A 12,706-nucleotide genomic window follows, 5' to 3' on the forward strand; every position below is an offset into this window, starting at 1 on the left:
TCTTTTGGCGCACCGGCCGGTCACAACCGTCGGGGAAAAGTCACTCGGGTCAGAACATGGGGTGCCACCATCATCCCACTTCTGACACCAATGTGGCGAGCTCAGACAAGGAGTAGTCGGAGGTGTCGTTTGGTCTTGCTTCCCGTGAGCTAGCCAGGGAGCACAGCCGTTTATTGACATCTGCAGAAGAACACTGCCGCTAGCTAACTGCTCAGCGCGGCAACCGCGTGGCAACCGCACAGCAACAACAACAACAACACACAGGGCGCCCTCTGACCCCGGAAGGACACACCGTCGCAGCGAGAGGGCGTCACCCGTCACTATGGCAACATAAACAAAACATAACTGTACAAACAGAACTCCGAACAGCCCTGACCCGCTACATAGCCCCCCACCTAAGGGGTCAGTCGTCCTCGACGACCCCATTGCTCCACACAAAGTCCTGCAAATGTCCAGGTGCCTTCTTTTGGCGCACCGTCCGGTCACGACCGGCGGGGGAAAAGTCACTCGGGTCAGAACATGGGGTGCCACCATCATCCCACTTCTGACACCAATGTGGCGAGCTCAGACAACGAGGAGACGGAGGTGTCGTTTGGTCTTGCTTCCCGTGAGCTAGCCAGGGAGCACAGCCGTTTATTGAAATCGCGTTTGAATTTGCGCTTGTTTTTTGCTTTCACTTTGCAATCGCGCGAACTGTGTATAGAGAGCGACAGTACTGATTGGTGAGTGATGATAATTTACGCACCAATTCCTCTGACATCGTCTTATCAATCGTTAGCTTACTATGCAAACATGACAAGTGAAATCTCCCGCAGCAAGCTTAAACATATGAGAGGTTGATCGCGCAGAGAATCGCTGACCCTTGTGTGTGTGTGTGTGTGTGTGTGTGTGTGTGTGTGTGTGTGTGTGTGTAAAAGCAGCAGGATATATATTTTAGTTCTGCTGAGCCAAATAAGACAGGTCAGGGTGAAGAAGTGACAGCCAAAGAAAAGCTTACCACAAAACGGAAAAGTTATGACAAATCAGACTATAAGGCAAAAAGAAAGTGCAGCTTTATGGTTTCATGGACAAAAGAATTTCTGTGGCTGCAATATGACGAGCTATATAACCGGGGCTGCACATAAGTGGTCCGCAGGTGCGCATTCGCTGTCAAAAAAAAACAAAAAAACGCGCACAAGATATGAAGTTGCAACGCGTGTTTGCATACATAAGATTTTCTGGAGGAGGACAGACATTTGTTTAAAACTCTTAAAGATGTCGAAGAAGCTCCTTTAAGCAATTACTTTGGTGTTCCTCCACCTCCAAAGAAATGTCAGAAGGAGTCCGAACCACAAAAGAAGCGCGTATTCTCGGAAAAGTGGTTGCAGGAGGTGAGCTGGCTTCAAACAAATGATGAACGCACAGAGATGTGGTGCGGAATGTGCCGTGAAAATCCCACTCTAGCGGACAAAAACAGTGCTTTTTATATGGACGCAAACGCGCGTTGCAACTTCTTATCTGGTGCGCGTCTTTTATTTTGACAGCGAATGCGCACATGCGGACCACTTATGTGCACCCGTGTAAATAACATAATGTTCTGCCGGGTGTGTTGTTGGTTTTCTCTCGATTTCTGAGTCGACAAGCGCCTTTGTTACTGGGACCAGTCATTTTAAGAAAGGCCCCCATTAGAACCCATGAGAAATGCAAGAAATGCATTATTGCTCAGTCTGCAATATCTTTCCCAGAACAAACACCAATTGCAAATAACATACTAAAAATAAACCTGAAAAATCTGTTTAGAACAGCGTACTATGTTGCAAAGAGTGAACTACCACTGGCAAAATTTAGCAGTCTTTGCAAACTTCAAAAAGCAAATGGCCTAGATCTTGGTTCCACTTGCCTCTCACCCGTGACTTCAGTGGAAATTTCAGGATCTGACACAGACTGATTCATGTCCTACACAGTTCTTACAAGTTCATAGAAATTTCTGTTCAATTAGAACCAAGTATTTGAGTTGATGATTGTAATTTTTATACAATGTTGTAATTTGTTTTTCAAAAATTTTTTGATTAATGTTTTGTTTCCTTTACAATATTATACTTTAATATTTAATAGGTTCTTGCATTATATGCAGATCAAACGTCACCATTTTTTGTTGTGTACACTTATCTTTTGACCTGAACAGGCCTGATTTGAAGACGTTTCAGTTACAGGAAGTCATTGTTCAAGAACATAAAGGAGGAGTTTTGCTGCCTATCTTGTTTGTCATCTTGACGTAAGAAGAGCAATGATGAAATGTTTTCTTTAGTGCAGCCTGTCTGCGCCTGTCTGCTAACCTTCACTCTTTTAACACAAGCTGGCATTCAAACTTTTATCCTTCCTGCGAATCGTCAGGATCACTTTATTTGCAGAAACATTTAAAGATGCTTACATGTCTCTGACTGGATCTTGTGTGAGGGCGGGTTCAGTGTTTCTGCAAGAAGCGCATGCAGATTAACATCTTGTTTATGTTTGAGCAGCTTTCTTCCTCAAGCATAAATTCGTTGTGTTTTGTAGCTAAGGAAAACCTTTACTGTTGATGTGGGCCAACATCACACGTATGCAAACTGTTCCCTGTTTTATGTCAAGCACAGTACTAAGTGAGTGGGGAAGAGGAAAAAGAATACATAAAAGTCTAACAGCAACAAGGCTTCAGGAGCAGTGCCTCAATCTCATGACTTTCAGTTGTTTTTACTTGCTAATGGTTCTTCTGTGTTTATAAGAAACAATGTTCTTGTGACAAAGTAGGAACAAACTTTCTCTATGGCCAGATGCCACTAGAGGTCTGCACTGTCTCTCTAAAGATCTGCGTGATGCTAAACACTCTATACAAATATATATATGTAAATATAAAAACTATAAAGTGTGTCTTCTTGTATGCATCTCGTTTTGTGTATGCTACACCTGAATTTACATAGCTCAGCCACTAGATGTCAGATGTGTGTATTCTACTGGCTTTACCACACACACTCACAAAGTCTGCCTTGTCAGGTGGACAGAGATCTGACACTGTCTAATAAATAGAGGACAGTTATGCATTAAAAAAAAAGAAAAGTCTAAGTTGATCAAATTCAGATTAAGATGCATCGCTTTGTTGGCCATGAAGTCTAGAAGGTGTCAGCAGCTGTGTGGGCAGCAGGTACACTGTGTAGCAAGCTGCTGTTTGAACAACTGATAACAGATGGGAGTCAACCTGTTTAAATGTTGAATCTAAGAAGAAAAGTGTTTTGTCCTGGAAGTCTGACGCTACATTTCCTGTTTGTCTGTACATTTCCACGGGTGCACTGCAAAGAAGGGAACATTCTTGGACAACACTTCTGAGAAACAATCTACAAGGTGTTCTTTGCATCAGGGGAACACCATGTACATGCTGATGTGAAAAAATAGATACTTCTGAACACATTTTCTGCCCTTGTGCCAGCATTAATGCACTGTGGTTGGCAGTGATAATGTGCCAATAGTGCCATTGTGTCTGTCCCAAGTGACTGTGACTGTTGCAAAACACTGTCTGAGCTGCACTCCCTCTCATAGTGAAAGTCAGGAAAACGACTTGCTCTCCCTTGCTTCCTTTGTCCCTCCTTCCCTCGCTGTTCCCCCTCCTCTTTGCCTGCAGAGTGGCCGGATCACCCTCACTCTCTAATCTTCATTGCTGGCTTGAGAAACACTGGGCCCGTTGTTGACATGTTGGCCTCATACCCCACAGGGGCTGACAAATTATTAGCCAGCCTCTCTGTGCAGAGTGAGGACAACCAGCTAGCCAGGGAGTCTGTGCAGCCGGGCAGCAGAATACTAAACTGTAACAGTGGACATGAGAGCTGTCCTGATCACTGATAGTAGAAGATACCTGGGGCAACGATGAGCCGCCGCCTGTTGTATGACTGCAGGGGCAATTGGTCAGGACTGAACCATATGTGGTGTCGCAATCCAAACACGCACATGCAGTGCTTTTACCTCACCTTGAAGAGTTAAATAAAGGATTCATCCTCCCCCATGTCAGCAGTAAAACTTGTTCTTCTTCGTGTCTTTAGGCTGTGTGTAAGCGTCTGCGTGCGTGTGCACCTTGTTGTGTTGCAACCTCTATTTGTACATAGATCCACATGTGCAGTGATACAGTATATAAACAAAGAAACATATTCGTGTGTATTGTTTTATTACATTTACAACCAGTTGACGGCAAGATTTGCCTAGTTAAGTATTATGCAAATACTTAATACTTCAAAAGCTACCACACTGTTCTGTGGAGGTTTATCATCTAGGTACAGCCTACAGGAGTAGCTTCATAAAAATCAAGAAAAACTACACACAATTTAACTCAGTTCTTAGAATTGGGTTAGCCCTGTCCAAATTCAGAGTGCAAACAGCGGAACAACAGTGTTTGCACTCTAAACTTACTTACCTTCAGGTCAAGGCAAAAAGGTCTTTTCATGCTTGGTGCGGAAAACTATTTCCAATAAGGCACAACAGCGTTTGGGTGCATTTCTGGATCATGACTGATTTACGACAGCCTGTGGGGCTGAAGCAGTTTATGAGTTTGTTGAATTATAAGAGTACACAGAAAAATTGTTACATCACATGTTAGGAGCTTGTAGTGAGTTACGAAATGAAAAAAGGCATTGCCAAACAGCTGATTTGAATATCCGACACACAAAAAATGCGTTTCTATTTTATGTGTTGGGAATACTGTGAAGGGCAGAAAGTCAAAGAGACATCACCTGAACAACTGTTCGGTTATCTATCTGTTTGTCCACATGTACGATGTTGTCACAGCTGTGCAAACTCTGGTGACATTATGGACCAAAGCAATGAAGAACAGTACAGCTTGTCTGACCTGTGCTGTACAAACAATTCCAGATCTGCACACAGCTACAGCTGGCCATGTGGGCATATTGCATTTTTACATTTTTACTCTGTGGGCTGTGTTTGGTTGAGAAATATCTTTCTTTTTTCTTCTTCACACATCACACTCTGTTGTACATCATAATGTTTCACTTTACGAATTTCAAATAAACATTCAAAATCAGAAGGCGCTTCATTATCTGATTTGATGTGTGTCATGTTTCACTGTGTGTGCCTAAGTTTATGCGTGTGTGTGTGTGTCTCTGTGGTGTCACGTTACACTCCAAAGCTAACTGATAGGTCTAATCTGTCATCCTACAGTCTGTGACTCATTTGATGAGTTATCTGTAATCTTTCTGTTCCCCTCCTGTGGTTTTAACCTGCTGGAACTGGTGATATGAGCTATTTCCTCCAGTAAAATAAAAGCAGAAGGACATTCAAAGAGCAAAGGAACATCAAGGCCCTACGTTGCAATGTCAAGGAAAGTGGTCTAGATCTGTCCCAGAATGTAATAGCTTTTTTTTACTGCCCATATCCCATAGCTCCAATAAAATTTGCTTTGCTAGTTTTTATATCATGCTGACAAACGGGCAGCCTGCCTCATGTCACTCTCAGGACGGCTGTTCAATACTGAAAATGGTTTGTGGTGGAATGATTTTTGGAGTGGGGATAAAAGTGTCCAAATATATTAAAGTGATCTTTTTATCAATGCCATGACAATTTGAAAACAATATGAACACATGAAAGGATGAATTACCACATGAATGTAAATACCTCTTCCTTTATAGAGCATTATAGCAAGCTTTCAGCTCTTTGTCAGCTCTTTGTCTAGCTGTCTAGCTGTGTCGTTGTTTTGAAAGGCACATGTATTCCTAGAAAAAACCAGTAACCCCTGTGTTCACTACCTGCTTGACAACAAATCGCAACCAGGATTAGTTCTAGCTGGTGAACATAATGGCACAATTACTTGCTAAAATAGCAGATATGCTGCAGAAATTGGTTGATTCTGAGAATGGGCGTTATATAGATTGAACTTTAGTCCATCAGGAGGGCAGCTTTTTGTTCATTGCTGCTCCACAAATTTAAAAAACAAGATAAAAGGTGTAGCCTCCATGATGTAAAACTGATTATTCTTGAGCAAATTAAACTAGAGTACATCTGCGATAATCAAATACAGGTTCTAATCTTTCCTAAGAGGAATCAGTGGCAAGAATCAAGAGACGGTCCATGCAGGAGGCACGGCCACTCACAACAATGACAGTGTTTTCATATGATGGAATCTCATAAAGGTTTAGACTCCCCTTCATTCATTCGAGCCTCATTTCAAGTGAAGTAGCCTGTTTGTGAGCAGCTGGAAAAACATCCGACGAGTAGGCGGCTGTATCTGTACACTAAGAAATTGGGATGAAACACTCAGAAGTTAGAATCAGGGCGTACGCAGGTACTATGGAATTTTACCAGATCAAACTTATGTAAGAGGCTCATCTAGCAGAGGATACCAGTCATTCACTGAGTCAGACAGAGAACGAAAAAGAAAGGAGAGCGGTAGCCGAGGCATTAACAGAAGGTAATGGTGTCAGACAGCAGTACTCAAATGCAGAAGGCAAATGGTGTTTATGGGAAGATAAATGAGAGGGAATGAAAGCTCGGGATGTCTGGTGCCTGAGGCTCTGTCTTGACTGCATGAGTCCTGTTGCTCTTAAGTCCTCTAATTCAGTTCTCTCCCTGTCATTGTTGAACCTTTTCACTCTGCATTTCCATCCGACGTGTGAGTCACGCACCAAGGTTGTCAGTCATCAGATGATTTGATGTGGCTTTATTAAAAAGAGGTGCGTCTGTCCCTCTGACTCAATAATTGCTTCCTTCTGAAGACAGACAGAGATCAGCATCTGCTGCGAGGAAGGCAGAGGAGGAGGAGGCGGAAGGGGTGAGAAGGGGGGCTGCTTGTTTTAGAAACATACCAGCTGCCACAGTCTGACCCTCTGGGTGTCTGTCTTCCTCAGCACAGGTTAGGGGCTGCCTTATGCAACCACACCACATGCCCACTCATGTCCAGGGACTCCTGCTCTGTCTCCACTCATGCTTCTCAACACACTGAGGCATGATGACATGAGTCACTGAGCTTGTGCTTTTTATTGTAGTTTGCTGCTAAAAAAACCCCTCAGTTTTCATTCTTAAAACAGTGAAATAAAGTGATAATGCTATACACCTGAAGGAATTAGAGTGGGAAAATGTATGTTCTTCCACTGATTTCAGTGGTTTTCTGAGAATACCGCAAAATAAATTAAATTAGATAAATTCAAAAAAACGACATCTGAGTTTTGTCATTTCTTTACAGGACATGAAAGAACAGCATCTGTATTTGAACTGAAACGTGGGCTGCGAGTTAGGTGCTGACTAGTAGGTAGTGTTAACCTGGGAAACTGTTTAGCAAGAGCAACCTCCACCATCACTCCAAAATTTTCCAGCCATCACTGATGAGCATGAAGGCTTTAATTCAGTATTTTCAGCTGCTCATTAAGGCAGCCTGACATTGTATCAATATTTATATTCCTTTTAGCGCAGACAGCCCAAGGGAGGGCATGTGTATGAGAGGAAAGAATGAGAAAGAACAGATTAAGAAGAATAAGAATCTAGAAATGGGTCAGATTGGGGATAAAGTTCAGGTGGTAGATTTACTCTGTCAGAGAGATTAGTCTATTATGAGGGCCAGTTGTATTACTTTGACCACTAAGCTGAGTTTTTTCCACACTCTGGGACCAGGCTGCAAATAGCACCCTGACATGAAGTCACATTTATGTTGGCAAATCTCAGGAAATTGGATAGCAAACAGAACTCATTCAGTGGAAACAGAGTTTGGATTCAGAATAGGTGTGTCCACCTTTAAGCACTGCTGTAACAATATTAATTACTGTCACTTTATTGGATCTGTTCCCTTTTATTAAGTCTGTCTAAAAATAATACTCGCCTTCTTCTTTAAAATATACACAATGAAAAAATAATGCCACTGTAATTGTTCCTGCTCACTGGCCGTGCAAAGGGATGTCTTCACTAGAAGTGACATTGGAGTTTTGAATGTAATGTCCCTCATTGAAAGAGACAGGGTACCATAGCTCAGCTCTTGTTTTGTGCAAAAATGCATTCTGCTGTTTTGCTAAAGCTAAAATCAGCTCCCGGATGTCCGAGTTAGTCTAAATAAGTTAATATCTTAAAAGATGTAGAGTCATTTGAGTCTGAAATAGTGTTACCAAAAAAAAAAAAAAAAACACTCTGTAAGATACCCATGAGGATCCTTTTGTGCTGCACAGAATGAGGACAATAGAGCTTTTAAAGTGTCATTAATAAGGAGGGAGGTTTTGTTATTCCTGTTAGAGTAGAAATAATGACAATAAGTTTCTTTCTTTTGTTTGCTTTTTTTTGTTTTTTTTTTAACCCTATTAAGTCCCAGTGCTCTCTCCATTGAATGAGCGTGAATACAAGGTTGTCTCTGATTGAACTTTCAGTTTCTGTTGCTCATCCTTTTCAAAGCTTTTTGGCTTCTCTGACAAGTCGACTCCTTTTCTTTGCCAGGTAGAGTTTACATAGTTACTCTGGCTTGTTTTTGTCTATTTCTGCTATGGCAGAAAGCTCTAGATACTGGGTAAACTGGTGCACAGAAGTACATAATGAAAGTAAAGTTATACAGGCAACCAATCCAGACGCAACTGGTGTTGCTATTTCTGAGCCACTACATTATTAACATTTCATCTTGATATTTAAAGGAAAAATCTTGTTCTGTTAAGATGAGAAGAAGGCATTTTATGTTTGTGCTGTTTAAGACTGAACTGTAAGACTGAACCTTCTTCTTAAAGCTACCCTTGCCTTGCCCTCCTCTCTCAAATACAAACTTGGCATATTGTTAAATAATCGGTATCACTTCATCTGTGTCGTGGGAGTAAAATTGGAAACACGTATGGTGAGGTCTTGGAAACTCCTCTTAGAAATAACAAACTAGTTTGTGTTTGAAGGACCTCTTTGCTACAGGTTACAGCCCAGGCTGCTGCACAAAATTCTTGCACGACAAACTACAAACCAAAAAAAGTACGACGGTTTGCAAACCGTGAGAAAGAGTGCTGCCGTGCTATGCTCAGTGAACAACACTATTGATGCAAGTCTGTTTCAAAATCATGGTTTAAAAAAAACACACACACCTGACATGTGTTACTTACTCTGTGTAGCCTGTATTTTATTTGGATAGATGACTTAGTTTGTGCTCTTAAGACACGGCTTTTGCGTCACTCTGGTGAACTTACAGGAAAATCCACATTGCATTACTCCAGGCAAGTGACAATACCAGTCATCACCATTATCATGCACTGGCAATAGCTGTCTAAATGAGAAACTAGCACTGTGATACACAGATGGGCTCCGGGTTGTACTGAAGCCCCTGGACTCTGTTTAAACTCTCCCAGCCTAAAGTAGGTATAATGTACTGTAGGTCTTCAGAGAGACCTTTATGTCTTCTGTTTATCTTATCTGAAGACCTGATTTAACCTCTCTGACTCTCTAATTGGATTCAACTTTAATCTGTGGCTGTTATCCACAACCATAGTAAGTGCAAACCCCCACAAGAGAGATCACTCACATCCCTAGCCTGGTCTAAATCTGTCAGCATGTAAACACAGACGCTCCAGCTGCAGACCCTCCGACTGTCTCCGGTGTGATGAATGATAACCTGTGCGCTGTGGCTCCTCCTGACTGACAGTAGGCTTGCGTGTGAAGATGTATACATTTTAAAAAAAGAAAAAAAGTGGCATTAGAGGCCTTCCTTAAATTGCAAAACACCTGCATCTGACTCACAGGGTTAATCACACACTTTTACAGCACTGTTCCCCATCGAGACAAGAGAAAGAGAAATCAGTATGAAGGATATTAAGTGATTGTTTTTGCTCATTGAAGACTGATTTAAAGACATATATGAGAGGCGTTTTAATGAATCTCTGTAAACAAAGTTTATTAACACCCAACTTTTTAACTTTTACTGACTTGTGCTGACAGCATTTTCATCTCACATTTTTATGATATATTGGCAGACATGAAAAATTGTCTTGTGACTGAACAAATCCCCACAGCTGAGCTCTAAAATCCTGTGAAAAGCCTTCCCGGAAGAGTGAAGACTGCTACAGCTGCGCATTAATTGGCCAGGACTCTGAAACAAAATGTCATGCACATAAATGTTGGCATGTATAAGAATCCCATACAGTATATTATGGTGATGTTAGTACTTTTTTTGTCATCATAAGCTTTACTTAACAAAAAAAAAACAACTCCTGATGGACAAAACTGTATTTACTGCCAAGCTGTCATGATAAAGCAGGCTGACAGCTTGAGCATGTGAGCAGATGACTCAGGTCAGCCCAGGATTCATACAGCTATTAGCAGCAAGACAGAGCCTGCTGTACTTTCAATGCGCACAGAGAGATGCACAGTCCTGGGTGGCTGCCAGAGGTGATCAGCGGGCCTCTTCTGCCTACCACGGCATGATCGGTGTTGGTCAGGGTGTGAGGGTGCAGGGGCACAACAGTGTGAGCCACCCAGCTATTTACCATCAGATAGCTTTCTTGGTAACTGGATAAAGCAGAGAGAAACAGAGAGAAAAGACAGAAAAAGGGACCGGTTATGCAGTATGAAAGGCAAGGTATGGGCTGCTTTCTGTAACTAAAAGCTTTGAAACTTCATATCTTTCCATTAAGATAGTAGTAATAACATGGACATACAATCTTAGAGAATGATGTGCAAGATGGACTTTCATATATGGTTTGGATATGTGTAAAGGTAAGTTATTTTGCCAGGCTGTAGAGAACAGTACACCTGTATAGTGTGCAGTATGCGTGTTGGGGCAAAGGAAAAACAGAATATTAAGGTGAATCGTGTGTGTGTGTGTGTGTGTGTGTGTGTGTGTGTGTGTGTGTGTGTGTGTGTGTGTGTGTGTGCGGAGGGTAAAGTGGATGGTTGACTCCACTGGAATGTGGCGCTGACTCAGTCTGTCTGTCAGCCACGGCCACGTTTGCTCTGTGGACTTATTCACACTCTGCGACCCTTTCAGGGGGACAGCATGTTGCCTCATGTTGGATTTCCGGCAGGACTCTTGGAATTTCAGGGAAGTTCTGGAAAATGGGAATTGTTTTTGTTAAGATTTCCCCATCCTTTTATGAATACAACATATCTATTGTTTTTATTTATGGGAGAAATATTTAAAGATCGGTGCTATGCGTCTTTTACTGTTGGTTGGACAGTTTGCATCCGGCGCATGTGTAAGATATAAGAGTGATTAAAATAGCTGCATTGAAATCCAGCTGCTTCACACAAACATCATCTCCAAAGTGATGATGGAAACACTGTCACTAGGATGTCCTTGCCTTTATAAATAGAACAGAGCTTCACTTTTTAACCAGTTGTTTGGTTTGGTTTTTACTTGATTAGCACACCACTGGCAATCCCGAGCTTCCAGAAAGCAAGGCTGCTTTTATTTTAAAACCTACTCTAAAGATTTCACTAATGTTCCTGTGATGATGTAAAGACTAGACAGTTTTTTCTTCCAGCGGGACAATGAACGAACACTGTGCTAGTTTTGTACATGAGTAATGAAACATTAACAACAAGGTAAAATTCATTGTTGCACAGACACAGAGTTTAAGACTTTAATAGCTAGCTGACACAAGTCTAGCGTTTTTTCTATACAATACATATGAGTTGTTAAAAGGACAAAGTATGACTATGAATAAGCATGAAGTTTAAAATGGTGACATTGACATGTTCCTAATATAAATTGCTATATGTTTCACACTTAACTATTATGCATGTTAGTGATAGCTATGTAGCAATGCTAAATGGTAAATTTTTAAAATGACATTTTCATTATAAATTAGCATGCATAATTGAAATAAATTTGAATTTTGTGGCAAAAATGAGCAAGTTGGGTTTCAACACTCATGTTTCACTCAATTTACCTGCATCAGACGTACTTGAACATGTAAAATGGTAAACGTTTAAATGGAAAATCACACCTTCAAAGTGGAATTGATGTCACTGATGAATAACTTGCACAGCTCATGTAATCAGAGGGAAATGAGAAAATGTTTTGTGTTACAGGCCCACAGATCCCTGGTCTCACTCTCTCCAGGAAGGCAAAGATCTGATACCCGTGTCTTCATCTGTGGGCTGATCAGACTGATCCAGCCTACTCTACATGCTGGTCAGGGAATACGATAAAACCATCACAGGGTCTTATCTTCTTCTCCTCAACTAATCTATTCAAAGAAACAGCCTGGAGGAAATACTCCTTTCTTATGCAATGTGCTTATCAAGTGTTACCTTTGAAGCTGTTTGGTTAAATTTTCATGTAAGTTTTTGCACTAGCAGTTTCTGGATTATTGAAGCAGTGAAGTGCACTTGCTTAAGTTTTGTGTTGAACTATACATTGTGAACTATTTTATAAAAGCTATTTTAAGTTTAATGATGTCTTGTCAAATTGATTACTTTTAAAATTCACTTGTTAAAAACATACTTCTGTAGTCTGTTTTTCTCTGCCTCTGGTGGAGTTCAGCTGGATTTGTTTTACCAGCCAAACTGTGTTGAATTTCTCACACTATAGTGCTGAACTGACTGCCTTCACTTCCGCTGGTGTGCTCAAGTGTCAAGTGCACAGAGACTAAATCAACCAGATAGACTTAAAATATGTCCATCTGCAATTGATCCCAAGGGATCAGTGTCCACCCCCAAGCAAACAGCAGTTTCTCATAGCACTCACTTCCACCAGCAGCCAACCAGCACTGTTGATGTGCGGACACAACCACATTAATCACGCTACTGT

The sequence above is a fragment of the Aulonocara stuartgranti genome (genome assembly GCF_965226115.1).
Source record: "Aulonocara stuartgranti genome assembly, chromosome: 5".
NCBI lineage: Eukaryota > Metazoa > Chordata > Actinopteri > Cichliformes > Cichlidae > Aulonocara > Aulonocara stuartgranti.